The sequence below is a fragment of the Ailuropoda melanoleuca genome, chromosome 8, assembly GCF_002007445.2.
Source record: "Ailuropoda melanoleuca isolate Jingjing chromosome 8, ASM200744v2, whole genome shotgun sequence".
Lineage (NCBI taxonomy): Eukaryota > Metazoa > Chordata > Mammalia > Carnivora > Ursidae > Ailuropoda > Ailuropoda melanoleuca.
Genome location: NC_048225.1, coordinates 47,445,035 through 47,465,933, shown reverse-complemented (window position 1 = coordinate 47,465,933; position 20,899 = coordinate 47,445,035).

Below are 20,899 nucleotides of genomic sequence, written 5' to 3'. Positions count from 1 at the left end.
CCTAAATAAAAAAGTCTCACATAAGATCTGGATTGTTCTTTAATTTCTCTCTAATCCAGGTTTCTCATATGACTTTGCTACATTAAATTTCCTAAAGAAGTTCTAGGTATCACTCCTCTGCTCAAAATCTTCCTTGGTATTCACTGTTCTCTACAGTATTGATGCAGTTTTAGACTAATATCCATTTTTTTTGCCATAAACAGGCAACATAGCCTGGTATCGTATCATCAAAACTGATTATTTTCACCCACTATGTTTGTCTCAAGTCCTATTCTTTTTGTGATTTTGCTCATATTTTCTCTATTTCTAGATGTGCGAACTCTACCTAGTCATTCTTCAAAGTCCTCTTCTTCATGAAGCATTTTCTAATCTGTCTCTAGTTGATCATTTCTTATTTTCAACTTTTTAAATTTGCACTTGCTATCTTCTGCAGAACCAAAATTTCTCATAGCAGTGATCAAGAAAATTTAAAGAAGAAAAAATGTGCAAATATTCTTTGTAAAATGAAAGGTGTTCTGGTTTTGATGTCTTCTACAGATTTGATACTGCATAAGATGAGTTGGTAGAGAAAACACAACTTATTTTTTAATAAACTATTTTTAGAGCAACTTAAAGTACCCAGTAAAAGTGAGAGGAAGGTACAGAGATAACATATATGCTTCCTGCATACAATGGTAGAGGGTAGGGAGTACTGAGTGAATTATAATAATATTATTATTATATTATATTAATTATATTAATTATTATTATATTATTTCTAAATGAATTATTCAAATGGAAGGGTAGCCCTGCTTGGGTTTAAATTATAACAGTTCAGGGCTCAAAACTTTTATACTGATGTTATTCAACTGCTTTCCAAGTAACTGGGTAGAAAATGGCTCCAACTCAATAATACTGTTAACTTTTTTAGTTTAATGCCAGTATAGTTAACTATTCTTAGCCACTTTCAAGTATACAATATAGTATTATTAATTATACTCACCAAACTGTTCATTGGATTCCCTAGAACTTATTTTGTATTTGGAAGTTTATATCCTTTGACCAAAATCTCCCAATTTCCCCCAACTCCTGGCCCCTGGCAATCCCCAATCTACTCTCTGTTTTTATGAGTTGAACTGTTTTCGATTCTACATGTAAGTGACGTCATATAGTTATATGTTTTCTCTGTCTGATTTAGTTCACTTAGCATAGTGCCCTCCAGATTCATTCATATTGTCACAAGTGGCAGGATTTCCTTCTTTTCTAAGGTTGAATAATATTCCACTGCATATGTGTGTGTGTGTGTGTGTGTGTGTATGACATTTTCTTTATCATTCATCTGTTGAAGGACACTTTGGCTGTATCTATGCCTTGCCTAATGTAAATAAAGCAATGAACAAGAGGGTGCAGATATCTCTTTTAGGTAATGTTCTATATATATGTCTTTTAGGGTCATTTGGTCTATAGTGTTTCTTTATTGACTGTCTATCTAGATGATTTATCCATTTTTGAGAGGGAGATATTGAAGCCCGCTACTAGTACTGTATTGCTACTTATTTCTCATTTTAGTTCAAGGAGTGTTTGCTTTATATATTCAGGTATTTTGGTACTGGGTGCATAATTATTCATAATTGCTATATTTCCTTGGTAATAATGACCTTCCCTGTCACTTGTGACCATTTATATATATATATATATATATATATATATGCACATTAAGATAAAAATGTATATATATATATATATATATATATATATATATATACATAGCTAACCCTACACTCTTTTGGTTACCATTTGCTTGGAATATTCTTTTTTCCTTCCCTTCACTTTCAGATTACATATATTCTTAAAGCTAAAGTAAGTCTCTTCTAAGCCACATATTTTTGGATCTGTTTTTATCCATTCAGCCACCTATGTCTTTTGTTTGGAAACATTAATCCATTTATGTATAATTATCGATAGGTGAGGACTTATTACTGTCATTTTGTTCATTGTTTTCTTACTGTTTTGTAGTTTCTTATTCCCTTCTTCCTCTCTTGCTGCCTTCCCTTGTGATTTGATGACTTTTTTTGTGGTATATTTTAAATCCTTTATCTTAATCTTTTGTATATCTACTACAGGCTTTTCCTTTGTGATTACCATGAAACTTACATAAAATATCTTGACAATCTCTATTCATAATTCACTCTTTAGTAATGGGAAAATCGAATCACTTCTCTTCTGAGCCTGTGGAATGAAAAGTTCCATTCAATGATCTCTAAAATAACTTCTTCTAGCTATAAACGTGATTTGAGGTCCTCTTCGTAATTAGTGTGTTCAGTGACAAGATCTACTGACAATCATTGTTTGTTTCTAAATGTCACACCATTTATTGGACTGTCATTTTCTGAATAGATCAAAAGCATTGCAAATCTCAATAATCTCAATTGCAGTATGTATCACCTCATATAAAGGACTATAAAATGCCAATATTGTACTTCCATTAGTAGGAGCGATTATGTGAGAAAGTCCATTACTCCCAGAGTCAGAAACATACACACACACTCTCTCTCTCTTGCAAATTTAGTTTCCTATGAGAGATGACTTGATATAAACTATGTCAGCCCCCAATTTTTCAAACAGATTTGCAAGAGCAAAAACATTATGAATTAGAGGCAACAGCATTAAACAAGTATTTCATGCTTATTATTTGGAAGGTATTCTAATAGTCACTATAAGAAATGTAAAGGAGGAGATTGAATCCCAAAGGCTAACAGCCTAATTAAACAGATATTAAATTTTCATCAAATTCAATTCACTAAAAAAAATGCACAAATACTATATGTCAAGCACTGTATAAGCCCTTCAAGATACAGTAGTGAAGAAAGTAAATACTGTTTCTTCATTCACAAAGAATAGAAATATAACAATCCTTAAAAAACAATGGTTTAAAATTTAAGAAATGAAAAACATGAAATGCAGAAAGATTTAATCTTTGTCCAATGTTTTCTCTACAGTCCACATAGTAACATGATTATTTTAAGTTGAAGTATATTCTATGTATAGTAAAATGCATAGATCATAAGTGTAATATCCACTGAGTTTTGAAAAATGTATATGCTTGTATAGCTAGCAACCCAGTCAGATTATAGAACATTTCATCACTTTTGAAAGTTTCCTCATGTCCTTCTTTTAGCCAATCTTCAACCTCCCCAAAGGCAACCACCATTATGATTTCTATCATTAATAGATTATCTTTGCTTCTTTATGAACTTCTTATGAATGGGATCATATGCAATTAAATATATCACGATTTATTTATCTCTTCTCCTATGGACATTTGGATGACTCATTTATTTTTTGTTAATATATATAAAGCTCCTATAAACTTTTTTTATACAGTTGTTTTGTAGACATATATTTTCATTTATCTTTGGTAAATAACTAGTGGTACAATTTGGGTGAGTGAAGTATGCTTATGTTTAACTTTACAAGAAACAAGCAAACAAATTTCCAAAGTGGCTATTCATTTTTTACAGTGCTATCATCATTATATGAGATTTCCAGTTGTTCTGACCAATTTTTTGGTAAGAAAAAAGTTTCCAGTTTTTTAATTTTAGCTATTTTCCTGAGTATGAAGTGGGATCTCATTGTAATTTTAATTTTCATTTCCCTGGATATTAATTATGCTGAGCATCATTTAATGAGCTCATTCTTCCTTCATATATATTCTTTTGTTAAGTGTCTATCCAAATGTTTGCCATTTCTTAGTTGGATTAATTTTCTCTGTACTTTTGACAGGAATTACTAAAATATTCTGGACATAATTACTTTAATATAAATGTAAATATTTATTTTAATAAATAATGAGCACAAATATTTTATTTGTTTTATTAACTTCAGTATACCACTTTAAACAATTTTAGAGTAATTTCATTTTTTTCCTCTCTACACACCATCTGCCATTCCAATATTGTAAAGAAATTTTTCTGTATTTTCTTCTGGCCTTACCAATTGTATTTTTTATGTTTTAGTCTAAAATTCAATGATGACACACCTTTATTCTTCTTGATCATGTCAAATCTCAGGACACATGCTTTGGGGTATGAGTTCAGCAATGAAATGTCAAAAAGGGCCAATACTTTACATGAAATCTGCCTCAAAGAATGGGAGAAACATGGCTAGAACCAACATAGCTCAAGGCAGATTGCTATGGAAAATGGAGTGAGTGAAGCAGTAACCTAAAGACATTGTAAAGTATAGATAAAGCATCTCATTGGAAATTCAAGATGGTGACCCATTCTCCCAAGCACACCATCTACTAGCAGATTCCTCAACAATGGAGTAGAGAATTCCTATACTCTTCTACTAATAAAAGAAAATTGTTGGGGGTAAAAGAGGAAAGCAAACATCCTAGAGGCAGGCAGTGGCATTTAAGGTAGATACTTTATTCTTCAAGGTTGCTGACATATCAGACATAGTCAATGAAGGCATATTCTGAATGCAGTGTTTTCATAGAATGAAAAGAGAGACCTTAAACCCTGGGGCAGTATGATAACCTGGGCCATACTCAAAGGCAGTATTACCTACAGGGTGGTAATGAAGAAAATCAAATAAGAAATTGAGCAACTGCTCTAGTAGGTATTTACCCAAATAATACAGAAATACTAATTTGAAGGGATATATGCACCTTGATATTTATAGCAGCATTATCAACAATAGCCAATTTATGGAAAGAGCTCAAATGTCCATCAACTGATGAGTGAATAAAAAAGATGTGGTAGGGAGGGAGGGAGGGAGGTAGCTAGATAGATACACAGATAGATAGATGGATGGATACACATACACAATAGAATATTATTCAGTCATAAAAAAGAATAAAATCTAGCCATTCACACAATGGCATGGATGGAACTAGAGAGCATTATACCAAGCAAAATAAGTCAGAGAAAGACAAATACCATATGATTTCACTCATATATGGAATATAAGAAACAAAACAAATGAACACAGGGGGAAAAAGACAGGAAAACCAAGAAACAGACTCAACAATAGACAACAAACTGGTGGCTACCAGAGGGAAGGTGGATGGGGGGAATGGGTTAAATATGTGGTGGGGATTAAGGAGGACACTTGTGATGAGCACTTGTTGTATGAAGTGTTGAATCACAACATTAGATACCTGAAACTAATATTACACTGTATGTTAGCTAACTGGAATTTAAATAAAAACTTGGAAAAAAAAAAAAAGAAATTCAAAGACATGGTAGCTACAACTGTGTCGCTCTTGGGATCTGGGAATTGAAAGTGTTCTCTGTTTTTAGTGCCATGGATTGGCCAGTAAGAATTGGATCAGAAGCTCAGAATCTATTGTAAACTGGAGCATTCATGTGATAGACTCTTCTTTTTCTATGAGGTGTTAAAATAAAAAGAGAAAGGGAAATAAGTCGGACTAACCTATTCTCACAGAGCAAATAATTCTCTTGAGCACACATTTGCTCAAGAATTTTAGAAAAGAAAGAAAACTTTTGGAAGTGGGCATTATCCAGAAATGAATCAGATGGTTTGGGTAGAATTGATGGATACTGTTTGTTCAGTCTTGGACATAGCAGAGACTTAATAAGTAAATACATGTGGAAAGGTGACAAGAAGGCAGAGAGCACATTTTATTTTTATCTACTTCCTTCTTACATCTCTCATAAAGATAAGCTAACACAGGCACAAGTAGAATATGAAATTATTTCAATTAAGTGAAATCTGCTTTTGTTTGCTCATATGTGTGCTTGTTTTTGTTTTTATATAACATTGAATGAGTGGATTGTTTTGATTTTTTAATTTATTTTTCATTGAAATATAGTTCACATACCATATAATCTGCTCATTTAAAGTATACAATTCAGTGGTGTTTAGTATATTTACAGAGTTGTGGAACCATCACTACAATCAATTTTAGAACATTTCCATCACTCAAAAAGAAATGCCATACCCTTTAGCCATCACTCCCCATTCCCCCTTCACCCATCCACCCCTGACAATCACTAATCTATTTTCTGTCTCTGTAGTTTTGTCTATTCTAGACACTTCATATATATGGAATCACACCATATGTGGTCTTTGGGACTTATCCTATTTTATTAAATGAAATTGACCATTACCTGTTTGAACCACTACCTAGCCATTAGGCAACATAAATACCATCACTAATCAACATTAAAAAGTAATATCTACAATAAATCCTTTCAATGACAGAGTACATGTTTTAGCAAACTTTGTGCCCTCGGGGTTTAGCCCTATTCTGGAAACATACTAATTAGTCACTCCTTTGTTGACTGCTGAATTGATAAAAATAATGATTGCATATTTGCAAAATGCTCTGTTTCCAAAGCTTATTTTTATTTGACCCTCACAAAACACTAAAGAATGACTATTATTAATATAATTATTATTTTACCAAGCAAGCAGAGTCCAGAAAGGCTCAGCAATTTACATAAGAAAGAAGCCACTCAGTAGTAGAGTCAGAATTTAATTAGAGTCCTCATATCTCAAAACTTTGTCTTGTAGACCAAAAATTCTGAATGCAATTGACTTGGAGACTCATAAGAGTGACATTACCTTAAGATCTTGCCCAGACTGTTTTTCAAAAGGATATATCATTCATATTATTTATAGCCACTCATAATGGCATATCAATTTTATCACACATGGAGCTCTTATTGATTGGTGAATCACTGAGCTCTGGGTTGCAATGGAGTCAGAGGCTGTTTCTGAGTTTGGCAGAAATGAGCATCTTAATTAGTGATGGTGTTTGTGGATATGAGAGTAAAAAGTGAATGTGGGCTCTGATGTACTTGCTACCACTATGATAAGGCATTGTCATTTGAAGAAGACACATATAAAGGATAGTCTAGTTTTAACTTAGCTCTGTAGTACATTAACACCTGTGCCCATGTGAGTGTGGCATTTAATGGAGGATTAAAAGATCACAGCACAATAGTTGTTGGCTTTTTTGGATGACAAAAACACTATAAACAATTCACAAGGAGGAATTTCTTATGCTATAAAACCTACTCATTCAAAAAATGTTGATTGACCACAGATTACCCAATAATGTTATTTTTCCAGTTTCAGTGATGATAAATAACATTTTATTGAATGTTTTTGTATATAAAACTTTGTTGGCATTTTAGAATTTTCCTTTAGGCTAGATTATTTTGTGATAGCAACTTGATACATAAGAAAATGCTTTTCAAAAAGCTTTTATGTTAAAGTACAATATCATTAGAAAATGATATAATTGAAAGAACTAAATTAACAGAATAAGCTAAAAAGTATAAAGTTTATTTGTGGCAAATATATGAAAACATATCTGTATAGAGAGGGTGGTACAATGTAAGAAGCAGTAATATATGCCCTTGAGTGGAGGCTTATGCTATCCATTGATTTGCATAACTCCAAAATTCATATGTTGAAATTTAACCCCGGAGTCATGGTATCTGAGGGTGGGACCTTTGGGAGGTGATTACTGCCCTTATAAAAAAAGACTCCAGAGGTCTATTCCCTTCTACCATTTGGGGACCTGGAAAATATAGCCATCTATGAACCAGAAAATGAGCTCTTACTAGACATAGAATTTGCTTATTCCTTGATTTGGACTCCCCAGCCTCCAGAACTGTGAGAAATAAATTTCTGTCATTTATAAGCCACACAATATGTGGTATTTTTGTTATAGCAGGCTGAATGGACTGTACGTCTGTCTCCTTAAAGATTCAGCCACAAATGAAAAGCTCAGATCCACTTTCTCAGATTTCTCCCTCTTCTCAGCTGTTTTGGATGGCCTGTGAATCTGCTACACCAGCTTACGGGGTTTAAGTAAGGGGTGCAGAGGGGTGGTGGGGAACATATCTGGCAGATTCCTGAGTTATATGTGAGAATGGGTAAATCGAAGTTCACCCAAGGTCCATTTCTAAACTACATTTGTGCTGCTTTAAAGCTATGTTATAACACACACATGCACACATACACATACACCACTTTTAAATGATACATAGTTAGTTGTTTGATGACTTGCAGTTGCATTTGACTCCAACTGACAGTGAGTGTTACAGATACAGAAGGGCAAATCAGAGAGAGGCTTAATTTCAGAATGCTACAACTGGATGATCGATTGTAATAAAGACAATACGGAGCTATAAAAGTAAAATCCATGTAAAATACAGAATATTCAGGTCTAGAATAACTGTTTCTTAATCTCAAAAGCCTGAAAAGGGCAATGGTAGGATTAGTAATAGTAAAGGAGTAGCAGTACTAGGAACTAGCACCAGACGATCTGAGAAATTATCATGAGTTATGCTACCCAGAGCAATCTACACATTCAATGCCATCCTGATCAAAATACCAATGACATTTTTCAAAGTACTGGAACAAACAGCCCTTAAATTTGTGTGGAACCAGAAAAGGCCCTGAATTGGCAAGGAATTATTGAAAAGGAAAAACAAAGGTGGGGGCATCATGTTGCCAGATTTCAAGCTGTACTACAAAGCTGTGATGACAAAGACAGCATGGTACTGGCACAGAAACAGACACATAGACCAATGGAACAGAAAAGAGAACCCAGAAATGGACCCTCAGCTCTTTGGGCAACTAATCTTTGACAAAGCAGGAAAAAATATCCAGTGGAAAAAAGACAGTCTCTTCAATAAATGGTGCTGGGAAAATTGGACAACTACATGCAAAAGAACGAAACTTGACCACTCTCTCACACCATACTCAAAGATAAACTCCAAATGGATGAAAGACCTCGATGTGAGACAGGAATCCATCAAAATCCTAGAGGAGAACATAGGCTGCAACCTCTTTGACATCGGCCACAGCAGCTTTTTTCATGACACATCTCCAAAGGCAAGAGAAACAAAAGAAAAAATGAACTTGTGGGACTTCATCAATATAAAAAGCTTCTGCACAGCCAAGGAAACAGTCAAAAAAACTAAGAGGCAGCTCACGGAATGGGAGAAGATATTTGCAAATGACACTACAGATAAAAGACTGGTATCCAAGATCTACAAAGAACTTCTTAAACTCAATACACAAGGAAACAAATAAACATATCAAAAAATGGGCAGAAGATATGCACAAACACTTTTCCAATGAAGACATACAAATGGCTAACAGACACATGAAAAAATGTTCAAAATCATTAGCCATCAGGGAAATTCAAATCAAAACCACATTGAGATACCACCTTATGCCAGTTAGAATGGCAAAAATTGACAAGGCAGGAAACAACAAATGTTGGAGAGGATGTGGAGAAAGGGGATCCCTCTTACATTGTTGGTAGGAATGCAAGTTGGTACAGCCACTCTGGAAAACAGTGTGGAGGTCCCTTAAAAAGTTAAAAATTGAGCTATCCTATGATCCAGCCATTGCACTACTGGGTATTTACCCCAAAGATACAGATGTAGTGAAGAGAAGGTCCATATGCACCCCAATGTTCATAGCAGCATTGTCCACAATAGCTAAATTGTGGAAGGAGCTGAGATGCCCTTCAGCAGATGACTTAATTAAGAAGATGTGGTCCATATATACAATGGAATATTACTCAGCCATCAAAAAAATGATATCTCAACATTTGCTGCAACATGGACGGGACTGGAGGAAATAATGCTAAGTGAAATAGGTCAAGCAGGGAAACACAATTATCATATGGTTTCATTCATTTATGGAACATAAGAAGTAGGAAGATCGGTAGGAGAAGAAAGGGAAGAAGAAAGGGGGGGGATAAACAGAAGGGGGAATGAACCATGGGAGACTATGGACTCTGGGAAACAAACTGAGGGCTTCAGAGGGGNTCAGAGCGGAGAGGGGTGGGGGAATGGGATAGGCTGGTGATGGGTATTAAGGAGGGCATGTATTGCATGGTGCACTGGGTGTTATATGCAAGTAACGAATCATGGAACTTTACATCAAAAACTAGGGATGTACTGTATGGTGACTAACATACAAAAACTAGGGATGTACTGTATGGTGAGTAACATAATATAATTAAAAATATTAAAAAGAAAAAGAAATTCTCTAACTGTATGAATTTGAGTACCTCTCTTGAATCTGAGCAATAATTGCTTCATTCCCTAAGTCAGGGAGTTCTTTTAGAAACTTAAGGTTGGTCAAATTCTTCTGTGAGCTATTAAGTGAACACTGTAAATATTTAGGACTGTCGCATTGGTTTTACAGTCAATACTATTTGAAAGTTTTGAAATTTGGACAACTTTTAACCATCAGTATACTTTGCTAAGGTCTCCAAACCCTTATCCCTATTTTCCTCTCCAGCTTTGTCTCCTTATTATCCCTATACATACATAATTGCCCACCCATATCACATGAGTTACATACACTCAACAGTGCCATTGTTGTTTCAATCTCTGGAATTCCCTTTACCTGTTGCCATTCTAGCTAACTCCCAATGTTCTTTGAAGATATAATTCAAATATCTACTAATCTGTGAAATCTTCTCTGACTTATTGAACAAATTAGAATGGTTTCTTCTTTGTGCCTCTATCCTACATTACACATACATGCATTTATTACCCACTCTATAAAGGAGTATTCATCATTAAATGATAATTTATCTTTACTAGCTTGCAAGAGCATTAAAGTCATGTCCCATGTCTTATTTATACAAGTGAATAAATGCCAATGAACAAATGAAAGAAGAATTACTTTAATGAATTATTGAATGAATAAGTAAAAATAATGTTAAACTCTGGCCTATTTTTCTGATCACAGGTTAGCAACCCTTTATACCTTCTTCCCTATATCTCTCAATTTTACTGTTGTGGTAACCAAAGTTATCTGAAATGAAAAAAAATTAAATGATGGAACTTTGTAACAAATGAGACTTGTCCAGAACATGACTGTTTTTATTCTCTCTGGATAAAGTCTGGTGACATGCATGTAGCCAAACGCAATAAACTTTAAGATCGTTAAGAATCTATTCACATGTGTGTCCTAGAACAAGCAGCTCTATTCATGATGCAATAAATATTGCAAACTGACTTAAAGATTTTTTGCCTAAGTGCTGAGATAAGACTGCTTCTTGTGGAGGGGCCAGGTTGTAGAACTATTAAATCACATTTGCCTTCTTGTCTGTTTGTTTATACTGCTTTACCTTTTTTTTTTCTTTTTGCAAATTTCTCATTATTGACTCAAGATTATACCACTTCTTCCTGGCTATTGACTCCCAATACCTCTGTTAATTTTGGCAGTGCCCATTGAGAGATATCCAAAAGATTGTAGTCATGTCCATGCACTTGTCTATAGCAGTTCTATTGGCAAACCAACTTCTCTGTGGGTATAGATTCATGTGTGTAGGCCAGCCTGAAAGATGTGTCTAATATAACTAATTATGCTATTTTGATTCCATGATCACTAAACAGCCTTCTGGTTTTGACTTGTCTTCCATTCTTGTGTCTTCTTACATAGGAGAGCGCTGTAGACATGAAAATGTGAGTAGTGTCATCCATATGACCTATTTTGATTTTTTGTGTTAGAATTCTTGCTTAGTGACTGAGCGAAAGTAGAAGTTGATTCAAAAGGTAATGGATATAGATTGTTTAACCTGAACAAAATAAGATATATTCATGTGGAATCCCTTGAGCATAAATGAAGTTTTCAGATTTCAGAAACTCAATGTACAAAGAACTAACACACAAGGATCTGGTAGCCTTCCAATGGGCACAAAGTGGCTATTAATATTTTCTTTTTAAAGATGAGAAAACTTGGGCATAGAGAGCTTCATTTCCCATAGTCGACGTTTCTTTTTTGCCTTTCCAGTTTTCTGTGTTTATCCAATTGCCTATATTAAATTCACTCTGCTAAAATTACTATTGTGGTTTCTATGAACTTCCTGGACCCTAATTGATATATAAAGTATCTGGAATATTGGATGGAACCAATACACATGTTGTCCCAATCTTGTCAACTTCATGGGGCCTCATGATTTGTGGAATCAACTTTTAACTTAATTCTGGAGACCTTAACCATAGAAGTCCTGAAAAAGAATGAAAGCATACAAGAAACTATTTTCTGATGAAACTTATGTGCATCTAAGGAAGATTTTTTTTTTAAATTTTAGCATTTAAGTTTACAAGTGCAGCACAAGACTGAATTAACACATGTCAAAGGCATTCCTGGTACTATAAGTGACTGTGATATGACCATGCTCACTCTCTCAAGGAACCAAGCAACATTCTTACATGTAGCCATCCAAAAACCTTGTAGGGCCAAGTGATTCAATTGTGGGAGGAAGAAATTCACAATCAAACTTTTTTTTATGCTAAGATTAAACTTCAGCACATTCTCACACTGCATGTATTTGTATTTGGGCTTGTTTCTACCACTACTATTATATTTTACATACATGTGCAGGCTAGACAATTTCAGTACATTTTCTCACTTAATATTGGTTAAAATCTCTTGCAAGCTAAATATTATTCGCAAATTATAAATAAGTAAATTGCAAATCAGATAGATTCAGCAAAGTGACCCAGAATTCCAGTCAGTAATTACAAAACCAGAGGTCCAACTAAGGTCTGTCTTATTTCCAATATTTCACATTGCACTACTCTGATGAGAGTAGAAATAATAAAGGAATGGTTCACTCAGGTCTAGAGATCAGGAGTTTGGTGAACTCTACCCTGAGGAATAAAAGAGTACAAAGTCATTTAGATTAAGAAAAGGAGCTATGAACAGTGAATGTTATAATTACAAAAGATTCTGAAATTGCCATTCCCATTGGGCAAAAGGATGTAATAAATACAATAAGCACAGTCTTTGGCTTCAGAAATTCCATCTTTCCACTATATATGTCTTATCTTAGACAAGTCACCTAATCTTAGGCTTTTCCACATCACCACACAAACTTATTGTAAGGGGTAAATGGAGGTAAAAATATGGTAGATGCTCAATAAATGTTAAGTCTCTTCTGACTTTATAAACACTTTTCTAACCACTATTTTCCTGATTTATCATCATTTGTATCCCCACAGTGACAAAAAATAATATCTCTATTTTGCTTAGAACTACACTTTCTAGATCCATCCATGTTGTGGCAAATGACAAGATTTTACTCTTTTAATGGCTGAATAATATTCCATTATATATACCACTTCATCTATATCCATTCATCTGTTGGTGGACATTTGGTCTGTTTCCATAATTTGGCCGTTGTAAATAATGCTGCAATGAATATGAAGGTTCATGTATCCTATGACTTCATTCATATGTGGAATTTAAGAGATAAAACAAATGAACAAAGTGTGAAAAGAGACAAACAGAAAAACAGTCTCAACTATAGAGAATAAATTGGTAGTTACCAGGAGAGAGGTGGTGGATGTGGGGAATGGGTGAAATAGGTGAATAGGATTAAGATAAGATTACATTAAGCATGATGAGCACTGAGTAATATATAGAATTGTTGAATCACTATATGGTACACCTGAAATTAATGTAACACTCTATTAACTACACTGGAATTAAAATTTAAAAATTGATATCTCTAAAATTAAATTAAATTGCCTAAGCAAGACTAAAAAGAGAGGATTTGAACATAGTTTATAACACTTTCTATACAACTATGTGAGAAGAAATGGATGACAAATTAGAACAGATTCAAAATTGTAATAGATGTAGGCTGATAACATAGGCCTTTCTAAATAAAGAGATGTCCTTAGGCTCCCCTGAGCCTAAAGACTGGTCCTAGAACCTTAAAACACACAAGAATCAATGAATAATGATCTGCCAACCCTTCCATTGGGTATACTGTGGGTATTAGTATTCTTTTTTTTCCCTCACTGAAGAGAAAACAGGCTCCAGCAGTCCTGAGTTTCCCATAGCTAATAGAGGTTAGAAAGCTAATCTGAACCCAGTATTCTAATTCCAAGTCAAACATTCATTCCAAGATGGTGTAACTTTATAAATCAATTTAATTTCCTATATTTCTACTCCAGCATGGGAGTTTTAAATTTCCTCATTTAATAAAAGGAAAATAGCCATCCTTTATTATACAAATTAAAGAGCAGTATGGAAACATATACACAGCCATTGTATACCTTCCACATAATCTCTCCTAGAGATTTGCCAGTTAAAAATCAAATGGTCAGAGTATCATTGCTTGCCTAGAGTGCAAATGATCTCCACATGCAAACTCTATCTAAAAGGCATTTTGAATGCTGTTTGTCAAGCAATCTTGTTTTCCAGAACATAATTCCTTTGTTCAATCAAAGTGTCTCCAACTGCTGAGGATTGGAGACCTCATAATTTAGTTTCTAAGAAAGCAATTCTGCCCCAAGTGGAGAAACTTGCCTGATTTAAATGAATATCAACAAAAATGATGATTTTACACTTTTTCAGGAAAACAACAGTCCCAAAAGCTCTGTGTGTTTCCAGGGACCTTACCAGAGGCTAACAGATTTATGGTCTCATTATTGCCTGAAGCAATAACTCTTCCAATAGGTAATTTTTATGCTGTGGGACCACAAAACATACGGGGATAAATGTTCTTGAATAAAGGAACTGGCTGTCAGGGATTTTCAAATACAGCAGTTACTAAAACAACAGATTTTCACAAAGAAATTAGCTTCTTTTCTCCTTAGTTTCTCACCCGTGTTCCACCATTAACCTCATCAGAAACATTTGTCTTTTTAAGTAGTGAAAAATGTCATATGAGGAATTAGGAAACATTAATATAAACATTTGATACCATATCCAATTAGTATTTTAATAATATTGTATAATATTTTATCATAATATTATACATTATTTTAATAATATGTATTAATGTTAATAATCTATATTACTTCAGTTAGTGATAATTCCCATCCATTTGATGTCTTTTCTATTACTGGTCTCAAACAAGATTCAAAGGGATACTGAAGAAAAGTTCTAGGAAATGGGTTTTCTTTTAGCAGTGGATGTACTTATTTATTTATTTTTAATTTTTCAAAAAGACTTTATTTATTTGAGAGAGCAAGAGAGAGCACAAGTCAGGGGGAGGGGCACAGGGAGAGGGAGAATCAGATTCCCTGCTGAGCAGGGAGCCTCAAGTGGGGCTTGATTCCAGGACTCTGGGATCATGATCTGAGCTGAAAGCAGATGCTTAACTGACTGAACCACCCAGGCATCAGTATCAGTGGATGTATTTAAGCAGCAATTTGAATGGCGTAAGTGAGCATGGTTTTGGAATTGAAATACTGAGGATTTTAAAATGGATTGACTTATTAGATAGGGGATGGTACTATATATCACAGAATGTTAGTGACCCATGAAACCTAAGGAATAAAAAGATTTTAGGGACCCATGAAAATTAAGGACATAAAATGAAGGAAACAAACCTTTGTCAAATGTTTATTTCATGTTAGGCATTTTGTGGTGGCTTAAATTTTCCCCCAATGCATAAATAAGAAATCTGAGAATTTGAATAGGAATAGGTCAGAATAGAAGGTTGGAATAAAATCTACCTATTTTTAAAGAATTTCTTTTGACTGTTTAAGCACAGTGTATTTTCCAAGAAGTGAAACACATGGCTTTTCCCATGTGCTTCTACATGTTAGTTTCAAAGCACTTATATCTTAATGACAAGAAGATGTTACTTGAAGGAAAGTACAACTTGTACTGTCCTGTTTTTTAAGTTTTTATTTAAATTCCAGTTAGTTAACATACAGTGTAATATTAGTTGCAGGTGTATAATATAATGATTCAGTTCTTCCATATAACACCCGGTGCTCATCACAAGTGCATCCTTAATCCCCATTGTCTATATAACCCATACCCCACCCAAACCATCTGGTAACCCTCCATTTGTTCTCTACATTTATGTCTATTTCTCAGTTTGCCTCTCTTTCTCTCTTTTTGTCCTTTGCTCATTTGTTTTGTCCTCTAAATTACATATGTGAGTGAATCATATGGTATTTGTCTTTCTCTGACAGATGAACTTATTTCACATAGCATAATACTCTCTAACACTACCCTGTTGTTGCAAATGGCAAGATTTCCTCCTTTCTTATGGCTGAATAATATTCCATTGCACACACACACACACACACACACACACACACACATATCCACCACTTCCTTTTCCATTCATCAGTCAATGGATATTTAGGCCATTTCCATAATTTGGCTATTATATAATGCTGCTATAAACATCGGGGTGCATGCATCCCTTTGAATTGCTATTTTTATACTCTTTGGGTAAATACCTAGCAGCAAAACTGCTGGGTGGTGGGGTACTTCTATTTTTAACTTTTAAGAAGCCTCCATAACAGCTTCCAGAGTGGCTGTTCCAGTTTGCATTCCCACCAACAGTGCACACCCTTGCCAACACCTGTTGTTTCTTGTGTTGTTGATTTTAGTAAATCTGACAGATGTGAGATAGTATCTCATTGTAGTTTTGATTTGTATTTTCCTAATCATGAGTGATGTTGAGCATTTTTCTTGTGTCTGTTATCCATCTGTATGTCTCCTTTGGAAAAATGTCTGTTCATGTCTTCTGCCCAATTCTTGTTTGGATAATTCACTTTTGGGGTGTTATTTTATAAGTTCTTTATATACTTGGATATTAACCATTTATCAGATATGGCATTTGTAAATATCTTCTCTCATTCATTAGGTTGCATTTTAGTTTTGTTGATTATATCCTTCGTTTTTATTTTGATAAAGTCCCAACATTTATTTTTGCTTTTGTTTCCCTTGTCTCAGGAGATATATGCACTAAGAAATTGCTATGGCCAATGTAAAAGAAGATACTTCCTTTATTCTCTTCAAGGATTTTGATGGTTTCCTATCTCACATTTGGATCTTTCATCCATTTTGAATTTATTTTTGGGTATGGTGTAAGAAAATGATCCAGTTTCATTCTTCTACATGTGGCTGTCCGTTTTACAACACCATTTGCTGAAGACGCATTATTTTTCCCATCAAATATTCTTTCCTGCTTTGTTGAGATTAATTGACCATATAATCCTGGGGTTGTTTCTGGGTTTTCTACTCTGTCCCATTGATCTATATATCTACTTCTTTGCCAGTACCATATTGTTTTGATTACTACAGCTTTGTAATAGAACTTGAAGTCCTCCAGCTTTGCTTTTCTTTTTCAAGATTGCTTTGGTTCTTTAGGGACTTTTGTGGTTCCATACAAATTTTAGGTTTGTTAGTTCTAGTTTTGTGAAAAATGCTGGTGGTATTTTGATGGAGATTGCAATGAATGTGTAGATTGTTTTGGGTGATATAGACATTTTAACAATATTTTTTCTTCCAATCCATGAGCATAGAATATCTTTCTATTTCTTTGTGTCATCTATAATTTCTTTCATCAGTGTTTTTATGGTTTTCAGAGTTCAGATTTTTTCACTTCTTTGGTTAGGTTTACTCCAAGGTATCTAATTGTTTTTGGTGTATTTGTAAATGGGATGGCTTCCTTAATTTCTGTTTCTGCTGCTTCACTATTAGTATACAGAAATGCAACAGATTTCTGTACGTTGATTTTGTACCCTTGATTATATTGAATTCATTTATCAGTTTTAGCAGCTTTTGGTGGAATCTTTCACTTCTATATAGAGTATCATGTCATGTGGAAGTAGTGAAAGTTTTACTTCTTCCTTGCCAATTTGGATGCCTTTTATTTCCTTTTGTTGCCTAATTTCTGTGTCTTGGATTTCCAGTACCATGTTAAATAACAGTGGTGAGAGTGGACATCCCTGTCTTGTTCCTGGCCAGAAAGGAAAAGTTCTCAGTTTTCCCCACTGAGGATGATGTTAGCTGTGGGTTTTTCATGGATGGCCTTATTATGTTGAGGTATGTACTCTCTAAACCTAACTTTGTTGAGGGTTTTTATCGTGGGTAGATGTGGCACTTTGTCAAATGTTTTTTTTCTGCATCTATTGAAATGATCATATGGTTCTTATCCTTTCTTTTATTAATCTGGTTAGTGTATCAATTGATTTGCAAATGTTGAATCACCCTTGCAACCCAGGAATAAATCTCACTTGATCATGGTGAATGGTTTTTTAAATATATTGTTGGATTTGATTTGCTAGGACTTTATCGAGAATTTTTGCATCTGTGTTCATCAGAGATACCAGCCTATAGTTCTCTTTTTTAGTGGTGTCTTTATCTGGTTTTGGTATCAGGGTAATGCTGTCCTCATAGAAGGAAACTGAAAGTTTTCCTTCTGTTTCTAATTTTTGGAATAGTTTGAGAAAAATAGGTATTAACTCTTCCTTAAACGTTTGGTAGAATTCTCTTGTGAAGCCATTTGGCCCCAAACTTTGGTTTGTTGGGCATTTTTTTGAGTATCAGTTCAATTTTTTTGCAGGTTATCAGTTTGTTTAAGTTTTCTATTTCTTCCTTTTTCAGTTTTGCTATTTTATATATTTCTAGGAATTTGTCCATTTCTTCCAGGTTGCCCAATTTGTTGGCATATATTTTTTCATAATATTCTAAGTGTTTGCATTTCTGTGGTGTTGGTTGTTATTTCTCTTCCCTCATTTGTGATTTTATTTATTTGGGTGCTTTCTCTTTTATTTTTGATAAATCTGGTTAGAGGTTAATCATTTTAATTTTTTCAAAGAGCCATTTCCTCATTTTATTGATCTACTGTGTTTTTAGTTTCTAAATCATTTATTTCTGCTCTAATCTTAATTATTTCCTTCCTTCTGCTAACCTTAGGCTTCATTTGTTGTTCCTTTCCTAGCTCCTTAGGTGTAAGTTTGGGNTTTTTTTTATTATTATTATTTTTATTTTGACAGAGATAGAGACAGTCAGTGAGAGAGGGGACACAAGCAGGGGGAGTGGGAGAGGAAGAAGCAGGCTCCCAGCAGAGGAGCCTGACGTGGGGCTCGATCCCGCAACGCCGGGATCACGCCCTGAGCCGAAGGCAGACGCCCAACCGCTGTGCCACCCAGGCGCCCCATGTTGGGCATTTTTTTGAGTATCAGTTCAATTTTTTTGCAGGTTATCAGTTTGTTTAAGTTTTCTATTTCTTCCTTTTTCAGTTTTGCTATTTTATATATTTCTAGGAATTTGTCCATTTCTTCCAGGTTGCCCAATTTGTTGGCATATATTTTTTCATAATATTCTAAGTGTTTGCATTTCTGTGGTGTTGGTTGTTATTTCTCCTCCCTCATTTGTGATTTTATTTATTTGGGTGCTTTCTCTTTTATTTTTGATAAATCTGGTTAGAGGTTAATCATTTTAATTTTTTCAAAGAGCCATTTCCTCATTTTATTGATCTACTGTGTTTTTAGTTTCTAAATCATTTATTTCTGCTCTAATCTTAATTATTTCCTTCCTTCTGCTAACCTTAGGCTTCNCTCCCTCATTTGTGATTTTATTTATTTGGGTGCTTTCTCTTTTATTTTTGATAAATCTGGTTAGAGGTTAATCATTTTAATTTTTTCAAAGAGCCATTTCCTCATTTTATTGATCTACTGTGTTTTTAGTTTCTAAATCATTTATTTCTGCTCTAATCTTAATTATTTCCTTCCTTCTGCTAACCTTAGGCTTCATTTGTTGTTCCTTTCCTAGCTCCTTAGGTGTAAGTTTGGGTTGTGTATTTGAGATTTTTTTCTTGCTTCTTGAGAAGGTTATGTATTGCTATATACTTCCCTCTTAGAACAAGTTTTAATGCATCCCAAGGGTTTTTAACCATTGTCTTTTCATTTTCTTTTGTTTTCATGTAGTTTTTAAAATTTCTTTTTGATTTCCTGGTTAACCAATTCATTGTTTAATTGTATGTTATATAGTCACCATATATTTGTGGTCTTTCCAGACTTTCTCTTGTGTTTGACTTCTGGTTTCATAGCATTGTGGTCAGAAAAATGCATGGTATGACTTAGATCTTTTTGAATTTGTTGAGGCTTGTTTTGTGACCTAATGTGTGATCTATTCTGAAGTATGTCTCATGTGCATCTGAAAAGAATGTGTATTCTGCCATCTTAGAATGGAATGTCCCGAATATATCTGTTAAACCCATCTGGTCTAGTGGGTCATTCAAAGCCATTCTTTCCTTGTTTATTTTCTGTTTAGATGATCTGTCAATTGCTGTAAATGGTATGTTAAAGTCCTCTACTATTATTGTGTTATTATCAATTAGTTCCTTTATGTTTGTTGATTATTTTTTGTTTATTTGTGTGCTCCCATGTTGGGTATATACATATTTACAATTGTATCTTTTTGTTGGATTGTATTCTTCATGATTACATAGTGCACTTCTTTGACTCTTGTTACACTCTGTTTTAAAGTGTAGTTTGTCTGACTTAAGTATTGTTACTCCAGGTTTCTTTTCATATCCATTTGTGTGGTAAATATTTCTCCACCCCCTCACTTTCAATCTGTAAGTGTCTTTAGGTCTAAAAGTAGTCTCTTGTAGGCAGCATATAGATGGGTCTTGGTTGTTGTTGCTGTTTATCCATTCTGATATTATATATCTTTTGAATGGAGGATTTAGTCCATTTACATTCAAAGTAATTATTGGTAGATATGTTTTTATTGCCATTTTTTAACTTGTTTTGTCATTGTTTTGAGAGATTTTCTCTGATCCTATCTTGTCTTTGTCACTTTTGCTCTCTCCTTTCCACTCAGAGTCCCCTTTAATATTTATTGCAGGGCTGGTTTAGTGGTCATGAACTCCTTTAGTTTTTGTTTGTCTGAGAAACTCTTTATCTCTTTTCTGTTCTGAATGATAGCCTTGCTGGATAGACTATTCTTGGATGCATTTTTTCCATTCTGCACTTTGAATATATCATGCCACTTTCTTCTGGCTTGCCAAGTTTCTGTTGAGAACTCTCTAGCTAGCCTTATGAATTTTCCCTCGTAAGTTAAAGACTTCTTTTGCTGCTTTTAAGATGTTTTTTATCACTATATTTTGCAGATTTAATTACATATGTGT